Source organism: Bactrocera oleae, chromosome 6 (assembly GCF_042242935.1).
Source record: "Bactrocera oleae isolate idBacOlea1 chromosome 6, idBacOlea1, whole genome shotgun sequence".
NCBI lineage: Eukaryota > Metazoa > Arthropoda > Insecta > Diptera > Tephritidae > Bactrocera > Bactrocera oleae.
In genome coordinates this window covers 28,599,561-28,614,117 of record NC_091540.1, presented here as the reverse complement: position 1 = coordinate 28,614,117, position 14,557 = coordinate 28,599,561, and the positions used below count along the sequence as shown (strand labels likewise).

At 38.8% G+C, this 14,557-nt stretch overlaps 1 protein-coding gene across 2 annotated transcripts in view; it reads left to right on the top strand.

Annotated features, from left to right (window-relative positions):
• The window catches only part of LOC106620616 (peroxidasin), an 82,820-nt gene that overhangs the window by 3,092 nt on the left and 65,171 nt on the right, over positions 1 to 14,557 (top strand). The gene's annotated exons all lie outside the window — the stretch shown is intronic.

The following is a 14,557-nucleotide window of genomic DNA, read 5'->3' as shown; positions in this document are numbered from 1 at the left end:
GGCTGCTGTCCTCTGCACCTTAGCAAGCTTTTTCTGTCTATGTTTCACGTTTAGTGTATCGGCCCATAGTTCACTACTCTCACACTCACTTCATTTAATAGCATGCTGAATTTGAGCCCAGTACGTCAGTTTGTTGTCCATTCTTATACTTACGTATTTTAGGATTTTCGTTTTTTGTATGGTTTCCGAACGAACTTGCATGTTCACCTCCCGTGGGACGTGTTTCCTAAAGAGCCGGATTAGCTCGGTTTTTTCCGCGGCTAGACTAAGGCCATGTGAGTCCAACCATGTCTGTTTTCGCAGCATGACTTGTGTTAGTTTGCGTCTAGCTATTTCGGTGTTACCAGCTGTTATGACGGCGGCGAACTCGGCCGCGTACATAACGAGGTAACACTCGTCTGGCATTTCGACGTTTAAAATTCCGTCGTACCTGGCGTTCCATAGGTCTGGTCCAAGTATGGATCTCTGCACTACTCTGGAAGTGATTTTTTTCTTCGAAGGCCATCACTTGTATCGTATAGCAGTTCCCTGCCTTTAAGATCGCTTCGTATCATTTTCATCTAGTAGGGGGCGTTTTCAATAGGCTTTCTAGTGCATCTATCATATTTATCCACTTTGCGTTATTTAATGCATATATTTATTGTTGCGAGGAGGACTATTGGCCTCGAGAAGTTGTTCTTTCGGCGGGCTTCCTTCACGCTGCGCATGACGTTCTCAAGGACTCTAATGGTGGACCTGCCTAGTCTAGAGCCATGTTATCGCTCTGATAGACCACCAGCGTTGTACATGGCGACTATTTTGTGAGGTTTCAATAGTCTTTCTAGTAGCTTTCCTGCTGTATCTAGCATGCCCAGAGGTCTGTATACTGATGGTGTTTCTGGGTCTCCTTTGCCCTTACTTACCAGAGGTCAGATGTTGTCTCTTGCATACTTCTATTTATCGATAACAATAATTGGGGCGTTTTGCGGCGGTTAACTTTATCAATTCCACCGGTATTCCGTCAGGGCCGGGGCTTTTTTGGTCTTTAAAGTGCTTGCGGCCGTGCTCATTTTCTCCAAAGTGGCAGGTGGCCATAAGGTCTCTTGCGTATACTCTGGTGGTACGATGTGCTTTATGACAGCAGCATTTAACTCTAGAATGGACTGTTTCGCACCGTGTTTTTTCATTACGATCTTGTATTCGAGATCCAACGGATTTTTGTATATGCCGCTACGTCGCTCTTCCCATTTATCTTTCTATGTCTTCTCAGTTTTCGCAGCTTTATATTCCTTATGCTCTTCCATTTCGTTTCTACTTCTCCTTCTAGCCCTTGTATATCGTCGTCTTTTACGCAGGAAAGTTTGTCTCAAATTTCGTATTTCGTCCGTCCACCAATAAACTGCTTTCTTTGGATGCCCGCCTTTTTTTTGGGCATTGCTGCCTTACATGCCTCTGTGATGCTGCTCAGTCTTTCTTTGGCAATAAACCTAGCTGGGTTACTTTGGTGGTGTTTTAACCACTAATCTTTTTTCTTCACTCACCGTAAAAGCGTTAATAAATAACCGAATCGAATTAAGGGAAGGCGAAAGATGCAATGTGCGTCCTAAGCGAATTGATACTACAAAGCGAACGGGATTCTTTGTTTAGTCCCCTATATATCTGTTGATGTATTCAGGGTGGTGTGATCGTGGTGATGTTGTATTTATGTGCGTGTTGGTGCTTGGTGTAGTGATGTGCAATTTATTGTAAGTAGGAGTGGTGGTGTGGATGTGAATTGATGTGATGTGACAGTGTCTTATGGTGAGGGGGGACTGAGAGGTCATTTAGCCATTCCGGCCCCCCTAGGCAAATGATTAGAATAGTAGTCGCTGCAGCTGTTGTAGCGTTGCCTCAACGCTGCTCAGACCCGTGGAACGACGTTGTTGCAGTCTAGGCTGTCGACGCCGTATTGATGTTCCATTCCGCGGGTGTACCGCACGAGAAGGGCAGGTGGCCGACCAACGTCACGCCTCGAGGTGCGATGAATTAGCTTGTGATGTGGTCTGCTGCGAATTTGGCACAGACCCGTGGACTCACACTCTTGAGACCCATGCGTATGCGATAGGCAGTTTAAACAATGCCCTTGTGTCTGGGCAACTTGCCGTCGTTGCAACGGTCGCATACCTCTAGGAATCCCACAATGTTGCAGGCAGTATGGGCGCCGACATATGGGACATCATATCCGATGTGCCTCCCACGAGGAGCTGGTGCTGATACCGGCGTCATTGCAGGTGCTGTTGCAGGGGTAGTTGCAGCTGCAGTTCGAGCGTTGTTGAAGGCCCGGTGCGTGGCACGTTGGTAGCCGACCGCAGAGTTGGCGTTGGAGTCATTGGCGTATCCACATCCATGTTAATCTGTATATAAGAGTTGTTTGATTATGTAGATTTGTCATATAAACTATATGGATGATCGTGCCACGCTATGTGGCATGAATGGGTCGTCGTATTGATCGACAATTTTTTATTAGTTATTTGTTATTTTTAACGGTTATTAACGAGTTTTTCGGTTTTTTCTTCTTGATTTGATTATTTTATTGTATTGCGGTAGTATCGGTTAATTGTTGGCGAATTGCTTTGTCCCTATTATCGGCGGCTGGTAGAAAGCATAGCTTCACGAGCGGTCTGGTTAGCATTCAGCTTTGCGTACGCAGATCAACAACTCGTATGTGACCGTTGGAGCCGTAATGTAGCTTTTCTATGCGCCCAATTCGCCATTCGGTAGGAGGTAGACAATCATCATGGATGATGACACAATCTCCAAGTTTTGGCGCTTGTTCAGGGGTCTTCCAACGGTATCTATTGTGGAGATCCTTTATGTATTCTTCTTTACATCGGCGGTTGAAATCGTGATGGAGAGTTTTAATTCTTTCCCAGCAATTTAATACGGATAGCGACTTCAGGCCTGGCTCAGCTATGGCCAGAATGGGTGTTCCGTTGAGAAAATGCCCAGGAGTTAAGGCTGTGAAATCGGAGGGATCTTGCGAATGGATTGTAAGAGGCCGTTAATTGTGAACGGCTTCAATTCGAATTAAAAATGTTGTGAATTCTTCGTAATTAAATTTGTAATTTCCAGCTACTCTCTTGAAGCAGAATTTGAAGCTTTTTACAGCTTATTCCCATAAACCACCCATATGAGGAGCGCTTGGAGGGATAAATTGCCAATTAATGCCTTGGGGCGCGTACTTTTTTACAATCTCAGGTGAGATTTGTTTAATAAAGTGCACACAATTGTTTTTTGGGGGCTCGTTGAGCGCCGATAAATGTCTTACCATTGTTCCTCATTATCTTCGTTGGAAAGCCGCGTCGTGCGATGAAGCGAGCAAATGCCGCAAGGAAGGCCTCCTTTGTCAGATTAGTACAAAGCTCAAGGTGCACTGCTTTTGTCGAAAAACAGACAAAGACAGCCGCATAGCCTTTCATCAGAGTGGGACACCTTAACATGGACGCCTTTATTTGAAAAGGCCCAGCAAAATCGACACCTGTGATGGAGAAAGGCAGAGCAAAGTTGCAGCGTTCCGGGGAAGTGCTGCCATAATCTGTGTTCGCATCTTTTGCTTATGCGTGGTGCAGATTTTCCACAAGAAAGTGCACCTCTTATATGGGGATTAAGTCAGGGAATGTGAATTCCTGGCGGACCATATGTTGCATAAGGCGATGTTCGGCATGAAGCATTTATAAGTGGATATAACTGATGAGTAATGTGACAAGTCGAGACTTTTCTGGTACAATTATGGGATGGCGTTCGTTATACGTTAGGCTTGAATTGACAAGCCGACCATTCACACGAAGAAGACCTTTCGTGTCGAGGAATAGGTTTAGAACTAAGTGGGGACTTCTCTTATCAAAAGTTTTTGATTCTCTCGATAGTGATATATCGCGGCTGAAGTACTTTTGCTTTTTGTAAGCCTAGGTGCGTCAATGTATCGCATTGGGAATATTAAGAGGTTATGTTTAGTTTTGAGTCGCTCCATGAACTTGCATTCGCATCATGGATACTAGTTTTGCTAGTAGTAGCGCTTGACACAGTTTAAGTCGTGGTAGACTTATTGTCTGTACAGGAGCTACTTTTGCTTTTGTTACTAGTAAGTTGCTTGTGGTCGCAGTGTCGCTTTGAGAGCGAACATATATCGTTGCGCAATATGCCTTTTCAGAGACGTCACAGAAGCCGTGTAGTTCGACTTTGTGCTCTGTGGTTTTACTTGTTCATCCCAATCGGTTCCATCTAACCATAATTTTTGTATTAGGATTTTGGCTTATATCATAATTGTCGAAAGCCATCCTGCGGGGTCGAAATGTTTTGCTACAGAGGATAAAATTTGGCGTTTTGTTATGACTGATAACGCTGATATTGATTCTTTAGTATGTGAAAACTGGTCAGATATCGCATTCCATTGTACCCCCAGAGTTTTTGTTGTACTTTCCTTTTCGAATTTAAGGAAACTAGTGTCCAACTGATTTTCTTTAGGTATGTCCTTTAAGATATTAGGGATTTCGCCGTTATCTTTTTTAACAGAAGCCCTGCGGTTTTGAGGGCTTGTGTCACTTGTGCTAGTGACTCGTATGCTTGTGAACGACTGTGACTTCCAGACAGGATATCGTCTACATACGTTTGAGTTTTTAACACTTCGGTTGCCAGAGGAAATTCTGACTTTGTGTTTTCTGCCAATTCGTGCAGTGTTCGAATGGCTTAATATGGAGCACAGTTGATGCCAAAGGTAACTGTTTTTAATTTATAGTCGATACATTTTCTCAAGGTGAATAGACGCCAATTTAATATGAGAAGCATTAAATCTGGTTGGAGTGTGGGTCCCGTAAAAAGAATATCATTTAGGGAATTTCCTGAGCTAGTGAATCTTGAGGCATTGAAGACCACTGTGACTTTTGTTGTTTTTTTATCTGGCTTTACTACTGCGTGATGAGGCAGGTAGAATGGCAGTTGTAACCTATTTTGTGCCCTAGACGCTATAAGAGATCGTTGTGATCTTTGAGGCCCTAAGTTTAAACAGTTCACCTCGGAGTTCGATGGAGACCACTGCTGTGGGTAGTAGTACCCTACTTTGGTTTTCGCTGTTTAGCGTTTGAGTTTTTAATGTCTTTGAGCAGCATGGTGTTTCTTGGCAATTTTCGGGATTTCGTATTTCGGGATTTGCTGTTGCAATTAATCCCAAAGTCATTTTATGATTAATGTGAGGTGAGCTGGAAAATTTTGTGATATGTAACACTGAATGATGTCTTTTGCGGCTTTCACACTCTTTTAGAGTATGCTCACGTGACAAGCAGTTTGTGCAAAGTTTTTGTTGTTCTCAGAATTGTTCCTATCGGCAATTTTAATGTTATGAATTTCCCGCAAGATTTGAGGTTATGCCCTGTACACAGTTCGCATGACGTTTGTTTATACTGTTAAGATGTGAACGATTGATTTTCAAAAAAGCTTCTATTTAAATTGTTGTTGCTTCTGGAACGTTATTAGTTCTAACTAGTTTTTTGTCTACCCTTTCTGCTATTTCATACTAGGTAGTTAGAAATTCTTTCATTTGCTGCCACATTGGGCATTTTTTCTGGGATGAGAGCGATTTCTCCCACAAAAGTGACGATTTTTCTGGTAAGGCTGCGGTGCATATATAATATTTAGCAGAATAGGGTCCTAGCTGCCTGTGGGAATATTTTGTGTCGATAGAACCGACAAACAATTAGAAACAGTGGATTGTAGTGTTATAAATTCTTCACTTGTTTCTTTCTGAATTTCAGGCAAGTTAATTAGTATCGTTACTTGCTTATCGACCAATATTCTTTCATTTTCGTATCTTGCTTTTAGAGCTTACCAAGCCAGTTAAAAATTATCGTCATCCAGTGCGAGCTGTTTGACTATGACGCCTGCTTGACCTTTCGTTTTGTATCGGAGGTGATACAATTTTTGTGCATTTGATAATTTGAGTGGTTTATGTATACGGCTGTAAACATGTTCCGGAAGGACGGCCATAGTTCATAACCACCATGAAAGATTTCTGTATCATCTGCGGGCACCTTGAGATGGATGCCTGAATTTGACTCTTGACAATCAATTTATGACAGCTCTACTCTCGGATATGGAGTAGGTGCAATTGCTTTAATTCATTTTAATTGATCCGAAATCATTGCTTTTGTTTCTTCAAACTGGTCTAAGCTGGCCGAGGATTTAAAATTTTCAGGTAGATCAGAGCCGTCAGATTCTACTCCTGCGTCATATGCAGATTGGAGACGTGTCCAAAAATTAATAAGATTTCCCTTTTTGATTTCTAATATCGATTCAGAATTGTCCTGAATCGGCGAAGATGAAAATCGAGTGCAGTATCGTATTAGACTGTCACTCTCAGAGATAAATTTGGTGTATGAAATATCTTTCACTCGTTTTTGCTATGTAGCACCTTGCTTTGATCGTGTAGCTTCTGCAGGTGTATATGGAGTTTTTCTTCAGAAATAATTTTGGGTACTTTTAGAGACTGTTTTGGATTCTTTTGAATCTGAGCTCATTTAGAAAAGATTGAAATAAATTTAAAATTCCTCAGTGCCGACCAGATTCAAGCTATATGCTCGTATATAACGAAACTCTTTTAAGTAAATATATTTTTTTTTTCGAAAAAATTAATTTTAAATTCCGTATGTATGTATAACCGCGAACTCTTTGTTACGCGGATTTAGTTTTTATAGTTACCGGTCGTATTTATTTTTTAATGTATTAACAATCGAACTTTTATTTATTTATCGTTTTTATGTCCTTATTTAGGGCTACATACCCCTACATCCGTGCGTGGACTTGTAGGTATATATTTATGTACTTATGCAATTGAGAGCTCGTTAAAGAGATCAATACACTTTGTAACTAGGCATGCTCGAATTATTTGTGCGCAATACTGCTTGTTTTTGTTTGCAAGAACAAGGGATATTGCGGGGCATATGCTAAAATGGAATGAAGAGATATTTTTATTTAATTAATTTTTTAGCAATTTTTTGTTTGTTTATGGAATAAGTTATTTATTTGATAGTATAATTTAATCGCTCCGCTTAATTAGTTTCAAAATAACCGATTTTTAAACGAATAAATGAATTAAAAAATATGTAATTTTACCCTCTGTATATTGGGTATACGACCATATTCAGATCGTATGTACAAATGTGTATACGTATGAATGTGAACGCGTTATATTTTCGGCTTGAGAGAAAAGTGTAAAAAAAGTTATAATACGCAGGTACCGACTGCGCTTATGTTAATATATTCGAATGTACGTAAATTCAAGGTGCGTTCCAAAGTAAACAGGACTTAAAAAAAAAAGACAGAACAAATAGTTTTATCTTTCACTTTTGACTTCTCCAGGCGCGATTTTTTGAGTTTCGGCCATAAACTTGTTTCATCAATTGAAACGTTTCGGTAAAAGTTTTACCAATTTAAAAAACAAAATTTAATGTTGGCTCTTTGTTCGAAGCTCATTTTCGCACCGATGACAAAAACATACTGACACTTAAAATTCAAAAACTTCACTTCCAATAGATGAAATGTCATGAAATTTAAATACTTGAAATTTTTTTTTGTGATTGTTGTGTATATATTATATATATACTTGTATATACAAATGAAAGCGCATAAGTTAAGGCAAGCAATAATTTGATAATATAATATAATATAATATAATATATATATATACATATATGGAAATATAAGTATTATATAAGTATATTTTCCGGATTTTTTTGGTATATCGGTTTTTTGTTAGGAAAAATATAAGCATTTAGTACTAAAATTTTTAGTTCCTTTTTTTCTTCATATATTTTCCGTTAACGTTTCCTGTACCCGTTTTTTCAACCTGTTAAAATGAATATTTCTAGTTTTAACAGTATACAGGATTAACAAACATACATATATAATTAATAAAAAAATGAAAACGATATATATATATACTTGTATATACAAATGAAAGCGCATAAGTTAAGGCAAGCAATAATTTGATAATATAATATAATATAATATAATATATATATATACATATTTGGAAATATAAGTATTATATAAGTATATTTTCCGGATTTTTTTGGTATATCGGTTTTTTGGAATTTTCCGTTAACGTTAGGAAAAATATAAGCATTTAGTACTAAAATTTTTAGTTCCTTTTTTTTCTTCATATATTTTCCGTTAACGTTTCCTGTACCCGTTTTTTCAACCTGTTAAAATTGATATTTCTAGTTTTAACAGTATACAGGATTAACAAACATACATATATAATTAATAAAAAAATGAAAACGATACACTTACTTCGTCTCGCCTCTAGGGGTTTTTGGGGAGAATGTATGTATATATTATTGTATGGTTTTGGTTTTTTTTAGGTTTTCTGTTTCCTTCCTTCTCTCCTAAACTCCAGATGATCCGATGCCTGTTATGCAGCCCTCTCCCTGTGTTTTTGCTGCGTTAGTATATTGTTGTTGTTAATATCGCGCCCGATTTTTATTATTATTAATGTTTTTTTTGTTTGGGTTTCGCGCCCGTTTTAATTTTTTTGTTTTTTGCGCGCCCGTTTGTTTTTGAGTTTAAGTAGTTTTTGATTTTATGATTTTGTTTTTTGGCACATTTAATATGTTTTGCCATACATGTATGTGAATGTGTATATGTTCGGTCCCTCAACTCTCAACTTCACTTTTTGTATATTTATGTATGTATATATATGTACATATATTTTCTTTATATGGTACTTCACTTTTTTTTTTTTATTTTTTTTTTTTCAATAAATGTCACTGCACCTTGTTTTTTTGTTTTCGAATGTGGGGAAGGCGAAAGATGATATGTGAGTCCTAACCGAATCGATGCTAAAAAGCGAACGGGATCCTTTTTTTAGTTCCTTATATATTTGTTGATGTCTTCATGGTGGTGTGATCGTGGTGATGTTGTATTTGTGTGCGTATTGGTGCAAGGTGTAGTGATGTGGAATGTATGGTAAGTAGGTTAGTTAATGTGGATGTGAATTGAAATGGTGAAGAGGTCATTTAGAAAGGTGGGGTTTTGTCTATGCTCGCGAAGAGCTTTTCTGAGTCTGGCTTGGAAACTTTCCATTTACGTGGTCCTTTTCTTTTACTTGTAGTTGTTGTTTGACTTTCATGTGGACCTATGAGGTAGTATATGTATTGGTGATAACTACCTGTGTAGTCTTCTAGCCCTTTCCATTCGCGTAGCTGATTTGCGAATCCTTCAGACACTAACGAATAATCGGGGGTTGTTTCGTTGCATCCTGGTCTCCTGAAAATTTTTTCGGATCCTCTGTTGGCAACGATAAGTCCCAATCTAGCTGTCATGGCAAGGATTTTGCGTAATCTCGAATTTGTTGTCGGTGTACCCCATTCCATGGCCTTGCCGTTGAAATCTCCGGCTATATTTAAGTGACGGTTTGTGTGATGCGCGGCGTCCTCTATGGCATCGAGCTTTGCTAGGAAATCTGAGAGAGGATCGCTCGGTGTCAGGTAGCAGCTAATTTTCGTGATATTTTCCTTGCTTAACCAGACAAAATCATTTCGCCTCCTGCTGTTTGCTTTTTTGAAGCTGCTTTCTTAGATAACGTGATCAAATTTGGTACACGTGTTCCCAGCCACTCTAAGGAAGTTGATATAGCAGATGGGTAAAATTAGACTGATGTCGCGCTCATAAAGTGCCGATAATCGAAAGCTTACAAAGCGTTATAATTAAGCCAACAATGAATACAAAAAAAGTGTAATTTGCTGCTACAATCGAACCGGTGCCCCTCCCTGTGGGTAAAACATTTTTCACAACTCACTACAGCTGTAACAATTAAATGATGGCAACGCTAACTTTTTAAGCTAAATCCTCGAAAAATTTTAACCAAATGGTACATAACATGAACGCGACATTCTTATATGTCATTGTGAAAATGGGTGGAATCGGACTATACGAACCCTTACTTCCCTCATAGCACAAATTTAAATTCCATACTATTTTTTCAATTTACAGTATCTAAATAAAGCACCATTGTAATTATGGGAACGTACTTCATCTCAGTGGTTTCCGAAATGAGACCATCGATCTTCTAGACCCTAGATACCAAATATGTGGGCCCCTGTGCCTGTGTTCTACTTTTTTCCGAATATATGCCAAATATTTATATAATCGGATCCAAAATTCCTCTGGCTCCCAAGATTGCCTTTAGCTATACCGCATATACAAGCCAATATGTAAAATATCTTAACCAAATTAAATGAATGTAAATTATTGGAAATACTATGGTTTAATGTCGAAAATGTATGAAGCCATGCCCTTTGTATTGACCATAAAAGGTTTGATATTTTAGCGAAATTAAGTGGACATGTTTTCTTAAACATTATGTGGTTTAGCGCTGAAAATGAATGATACCGCTTCAGAACTAATGTAATGATTTCTCATTCTCTGGTAGATTTTTTTCATAAACCCAAAACAATTGCACGTAGGATACTGGACTATTGCTACGACCACAAAACGCCATTTAACGAAAATCTATAAAGTGGCATAACTGAACCAATTAAGATATAAAACTGTCATTTGGTATAGGGGATCGTAGTAGCGAGTTGCACTTGTAGGCTTCCAATCGTCGAAACACGTCTCAAACTCGATCTTTTGGGTAGCCTTTAGCTCTTCTAGCATGCACTTTTAATGTCTTCTATGCTTGTAAAACAACGGCTCCTTAAGGTTCTCTTAATTTTTGGAAATAGGGAAAAGTCACACGGAGCCCTGTCTGGCGAATATGGAGGGTGGGGCCTCGTTATAAAGTATATATAGTTAGTATTGCTTTTGACCAGGAATTCACGAACATCATTATTATAATTTCTTTCTAATCATTATTATAATTTTCACGTCTAACCAAAGTAAACAATTAATACTGCTGAATATTTTATCGTAATTTAAGGGTATGTATTACAACATAATAATTTGATAATTGGACTCTCCAAACCAAGCCCGCGAAATTGTAAATTTATACATCATATACAGTCACACAGATATGTAAATGGAAGAACTCCCTATCGACATTAAAGAACGCCTTCAAATCGACCAAATGGACGCTAATTTTAAGGGCCCTGAAAGAGCTAAAGGTCCCGGATTACCTTTGTCGAATTGTGACAAGCTATTTCGAAGACAGAGTTCTGGTTTACGATACTGAACATGTTCCCGAACCATAAAAAGTTACTGGCCATGTCCCACAGGGATCAGTTCTTGGTCCTGTCTTGTGGAACATAATGTATGACGCAGTTCTAAGAGCTGCGGAGCCGGGTACAGTAAAAATAGTAGGATACGCGGACGATATCGCAGTCGTAGTCGTAGCGAAAACTCTAAATAAAGCGAAGAACAATTGTAGTGAAGCCATAAAATTAAAAACTGGCTAGAGACCGTCGACCTAGAACTAGGCACAAAAAGTGGTGCTAATGAGTAGTCGAAAGAAAGTTGAAATGATTGAGATCAGCATTGATGGGCACACCATAAAATCGAGCCTTCACCTCAAATACTTCGGAGTCATCCTGGAACACAGACTCTCATTCAAACAGCACCTAATCGCCACCCATATCAAAGCGGCGCGGGCTGTGTCGGCAGTCGAAAGGATAATACCCAAAGCTCTTAAATGTGTCAGTAACTCAATAATTTTGTATGCGGCAACAGTTTGGCTACCAGCAACCAAATACAGTTCTTATAAGAGATGATTGGTCTCAAAACACAGACTAGCATCACTAAGAACGTGCTATGCGTTTTCTCAGGTAGACTACCCGTAGACATAGCAGCATTGCGTTGTTCACTAGTGCGTGACATTCGACACGTCAAAACATCCAACCAGTGTGCTCAAGAACTTTAAAAAATCTACGAGAAGTGCCTCGCTCAATGGCAGAAAAGGTGGAATGAGTCAAGTAAAGAAAAGGGGAGCCACTCTCTGATACCCAATATTCAAGAGTGAATTATGCGTGAACCCGGCGAGGTGAACTTTGAAAATTACATTGAAACGGTAAATTACCTCGTTGTAAAATGTGTTCGTTTCCGAAATGAAAGACCAATACTATCTGAGAAACTAGGGAAACCGCTACTACCACGTTCCATTGATATAATTAATAATAAGTAGTTTCGCATTATTGTATATAATGTACTTTTTATTGTACAGTGAATCGGGCATAATTGATGGTATCTTTGAAAGATTTACACCCACCTTTGGCGTATCCATAAAAAAAAACATAAATGTACGTACCCCACAACATTTCCTTGTTGTGCCAAAAATTAAAAGTACCATAAATATACCAGAAAAAATGCAATCCCATACCAACATCACTGCTATTCTTAAAAATGTGAAAGTTTTATGGTTAGGAATATCAAGTGGTGGACGCGTGAGTTAACCTCGAAAAGGAGGACTGTCTGGCGATTGAGGCGAAAGCTTCAAGGCACTCAACGGCCAAATTCTGAGAGGCTGTCCCAGCCATTTATGATAAGTGCGTGTCGGAGGGTTAGATTCCACGTGTTCCCAGGTTTTGACGCTCTGAACGGAGAGATGTGCAAGAGCTTGTGGATGTTCATTCCGGAATACTTGGAGGACATTTATGATTAGTTTATGTGGGAGGGTTATTTTCCATGTGTCTTTGGCATTTTTGTTGACTTTAAGAGAGTATTTGATTATCTAAGCTGGGATTGAGTGTTGCAACGACTATCAGAGCAAGCGGGAGAACAATTTTTATAAATTGTAAATAGTTGGGTTTTAAGTGGAGGTTGACATATCGATGGACGAAACGGTGACAATGCTGCTTAAGGGCAGACCCTACAACCTCGATTGAATTCACCATACCATCGATAAATACTGATCCTTCATGGAGATTTATCGCCCAAAATTTAATTAAGTTCATCAATGCACTGTTGCTGAGTTAATCCACGTCAATCCACGTGGAAAATTGTTGATCAAAAGACATCACGTTGGCGATGGTACCAGCAGAGCTAGGGCTTATTTCGGAGTGTAGTAGTGCATGTGAAGTTTGGTCAAAATTGGAATCGACATTCCAAACTAAAGGGCGAGCTAGAAAAGCGACGCTACTTAAGTGTAGTAACGAATTAAGTTTAGCAAATAATTGTTCGACAAAAATATGTGGTGTTGGTAAAATGTACACTATGGTAGAAGTTCGCGTAAAAAAATACCTATTGTTGATATGTCCAGGTGTATGATGAAGTCTGCGAGTGCACCTTCATTATTTTAGGCTAAAGCGGTGAATACGGTTACATTCAACATCGTGTCATACCGGGTATGTACTAAGCGTTTATACTTAATAGAAATAATGCAAAAGGAAACTTTGACTCGCGCGCCGAGGAGTGAATATTCGTCGGCTATTCAAAGGCATACCGGTTAAATTCAAAGAATAAAAAGCGTGTTATTATAAGCCGCAATGTAAAGTTTATCAACAAATCTGGTTTTGATGGACCATTTGAGAACTTCAAAAATGAACATAAAATGGAGGAGATGGTTTAAAAAAAAATACAGATAGTGCGATCGAGTATAGTAACGACGAACCGTTAGATGTATCTAGTTGTGAAATAAGTGCGGATAATTCTTCACGCGACCACGAAAAGTATATCATAGCTGACATCGGTTCAGAGGAGGACCCTGTTGATTCAGACGACTTTTATATAGGCAACAAAAGCACGCCTTTTCACTGACGATCTTCAACCTTTAGCGGACTCATTGAAATCCAAAGATGCATCTGTGGGTGTAAAGGTGCTCGAAGATGAGTTCTTGAAATACCTTCGAACCGTAAAATAATTGGCTACAAATTAGTGTTCAGTATAAAGATGAGCATTTAAAAAATATATGACTATTAGCAAAAAGTAACGCTCAGCGCTCAGGGGAAGGCTTTCATGATTTCCAGGATTTCCTGAGTGCAGAAAACAATCTCCAAGCACATCAAGGTTTGACGAAGCATAGCAGCGAAATACAGTGAACTGTAGAAGAGTGGCAAGCATCATTACAACAAGCAAACCCTGTGTGTCCAATAAAGAAAGGACTGTACCGATTTCATCAGTCAAGGTTAATGAGGTATCATAAAGTATGATTAACCCTCAACAAAATTGGATTAAACGGAACGAAATTTGTTAAAAACAACAAAGAGGATGCTCTCGCAACATTTCGATATGAAAGCTATCGGAAAAGTTAATCGTATATATTTTCATCAGAATCTGGAGAAAGGCGAGATATTTATATCACAACGGTCATATGCTAAATCAATATTGGACCGATTCGGCATATCAGAGTGCAATCCTTCGAAAACATGAATAGAAGCGAATTGCAAAGTTATCATGCCTAAGGCGAAAAACGAGGCCATTAAAGCATTATTGAACGCAACTCAGAAGTATGAACTCTCTAATAATAGTCAATATAATTAAATGAACATGCACTTAAAATTACATATGTATATGTGCCTCTTCCAACCCTGCAAACTATTCTTGTACAATACTTTCTTTCTTTTTATCATTCATACATTGTAATGTTCTTGTACACATCAGTCGTTATTATATCCTC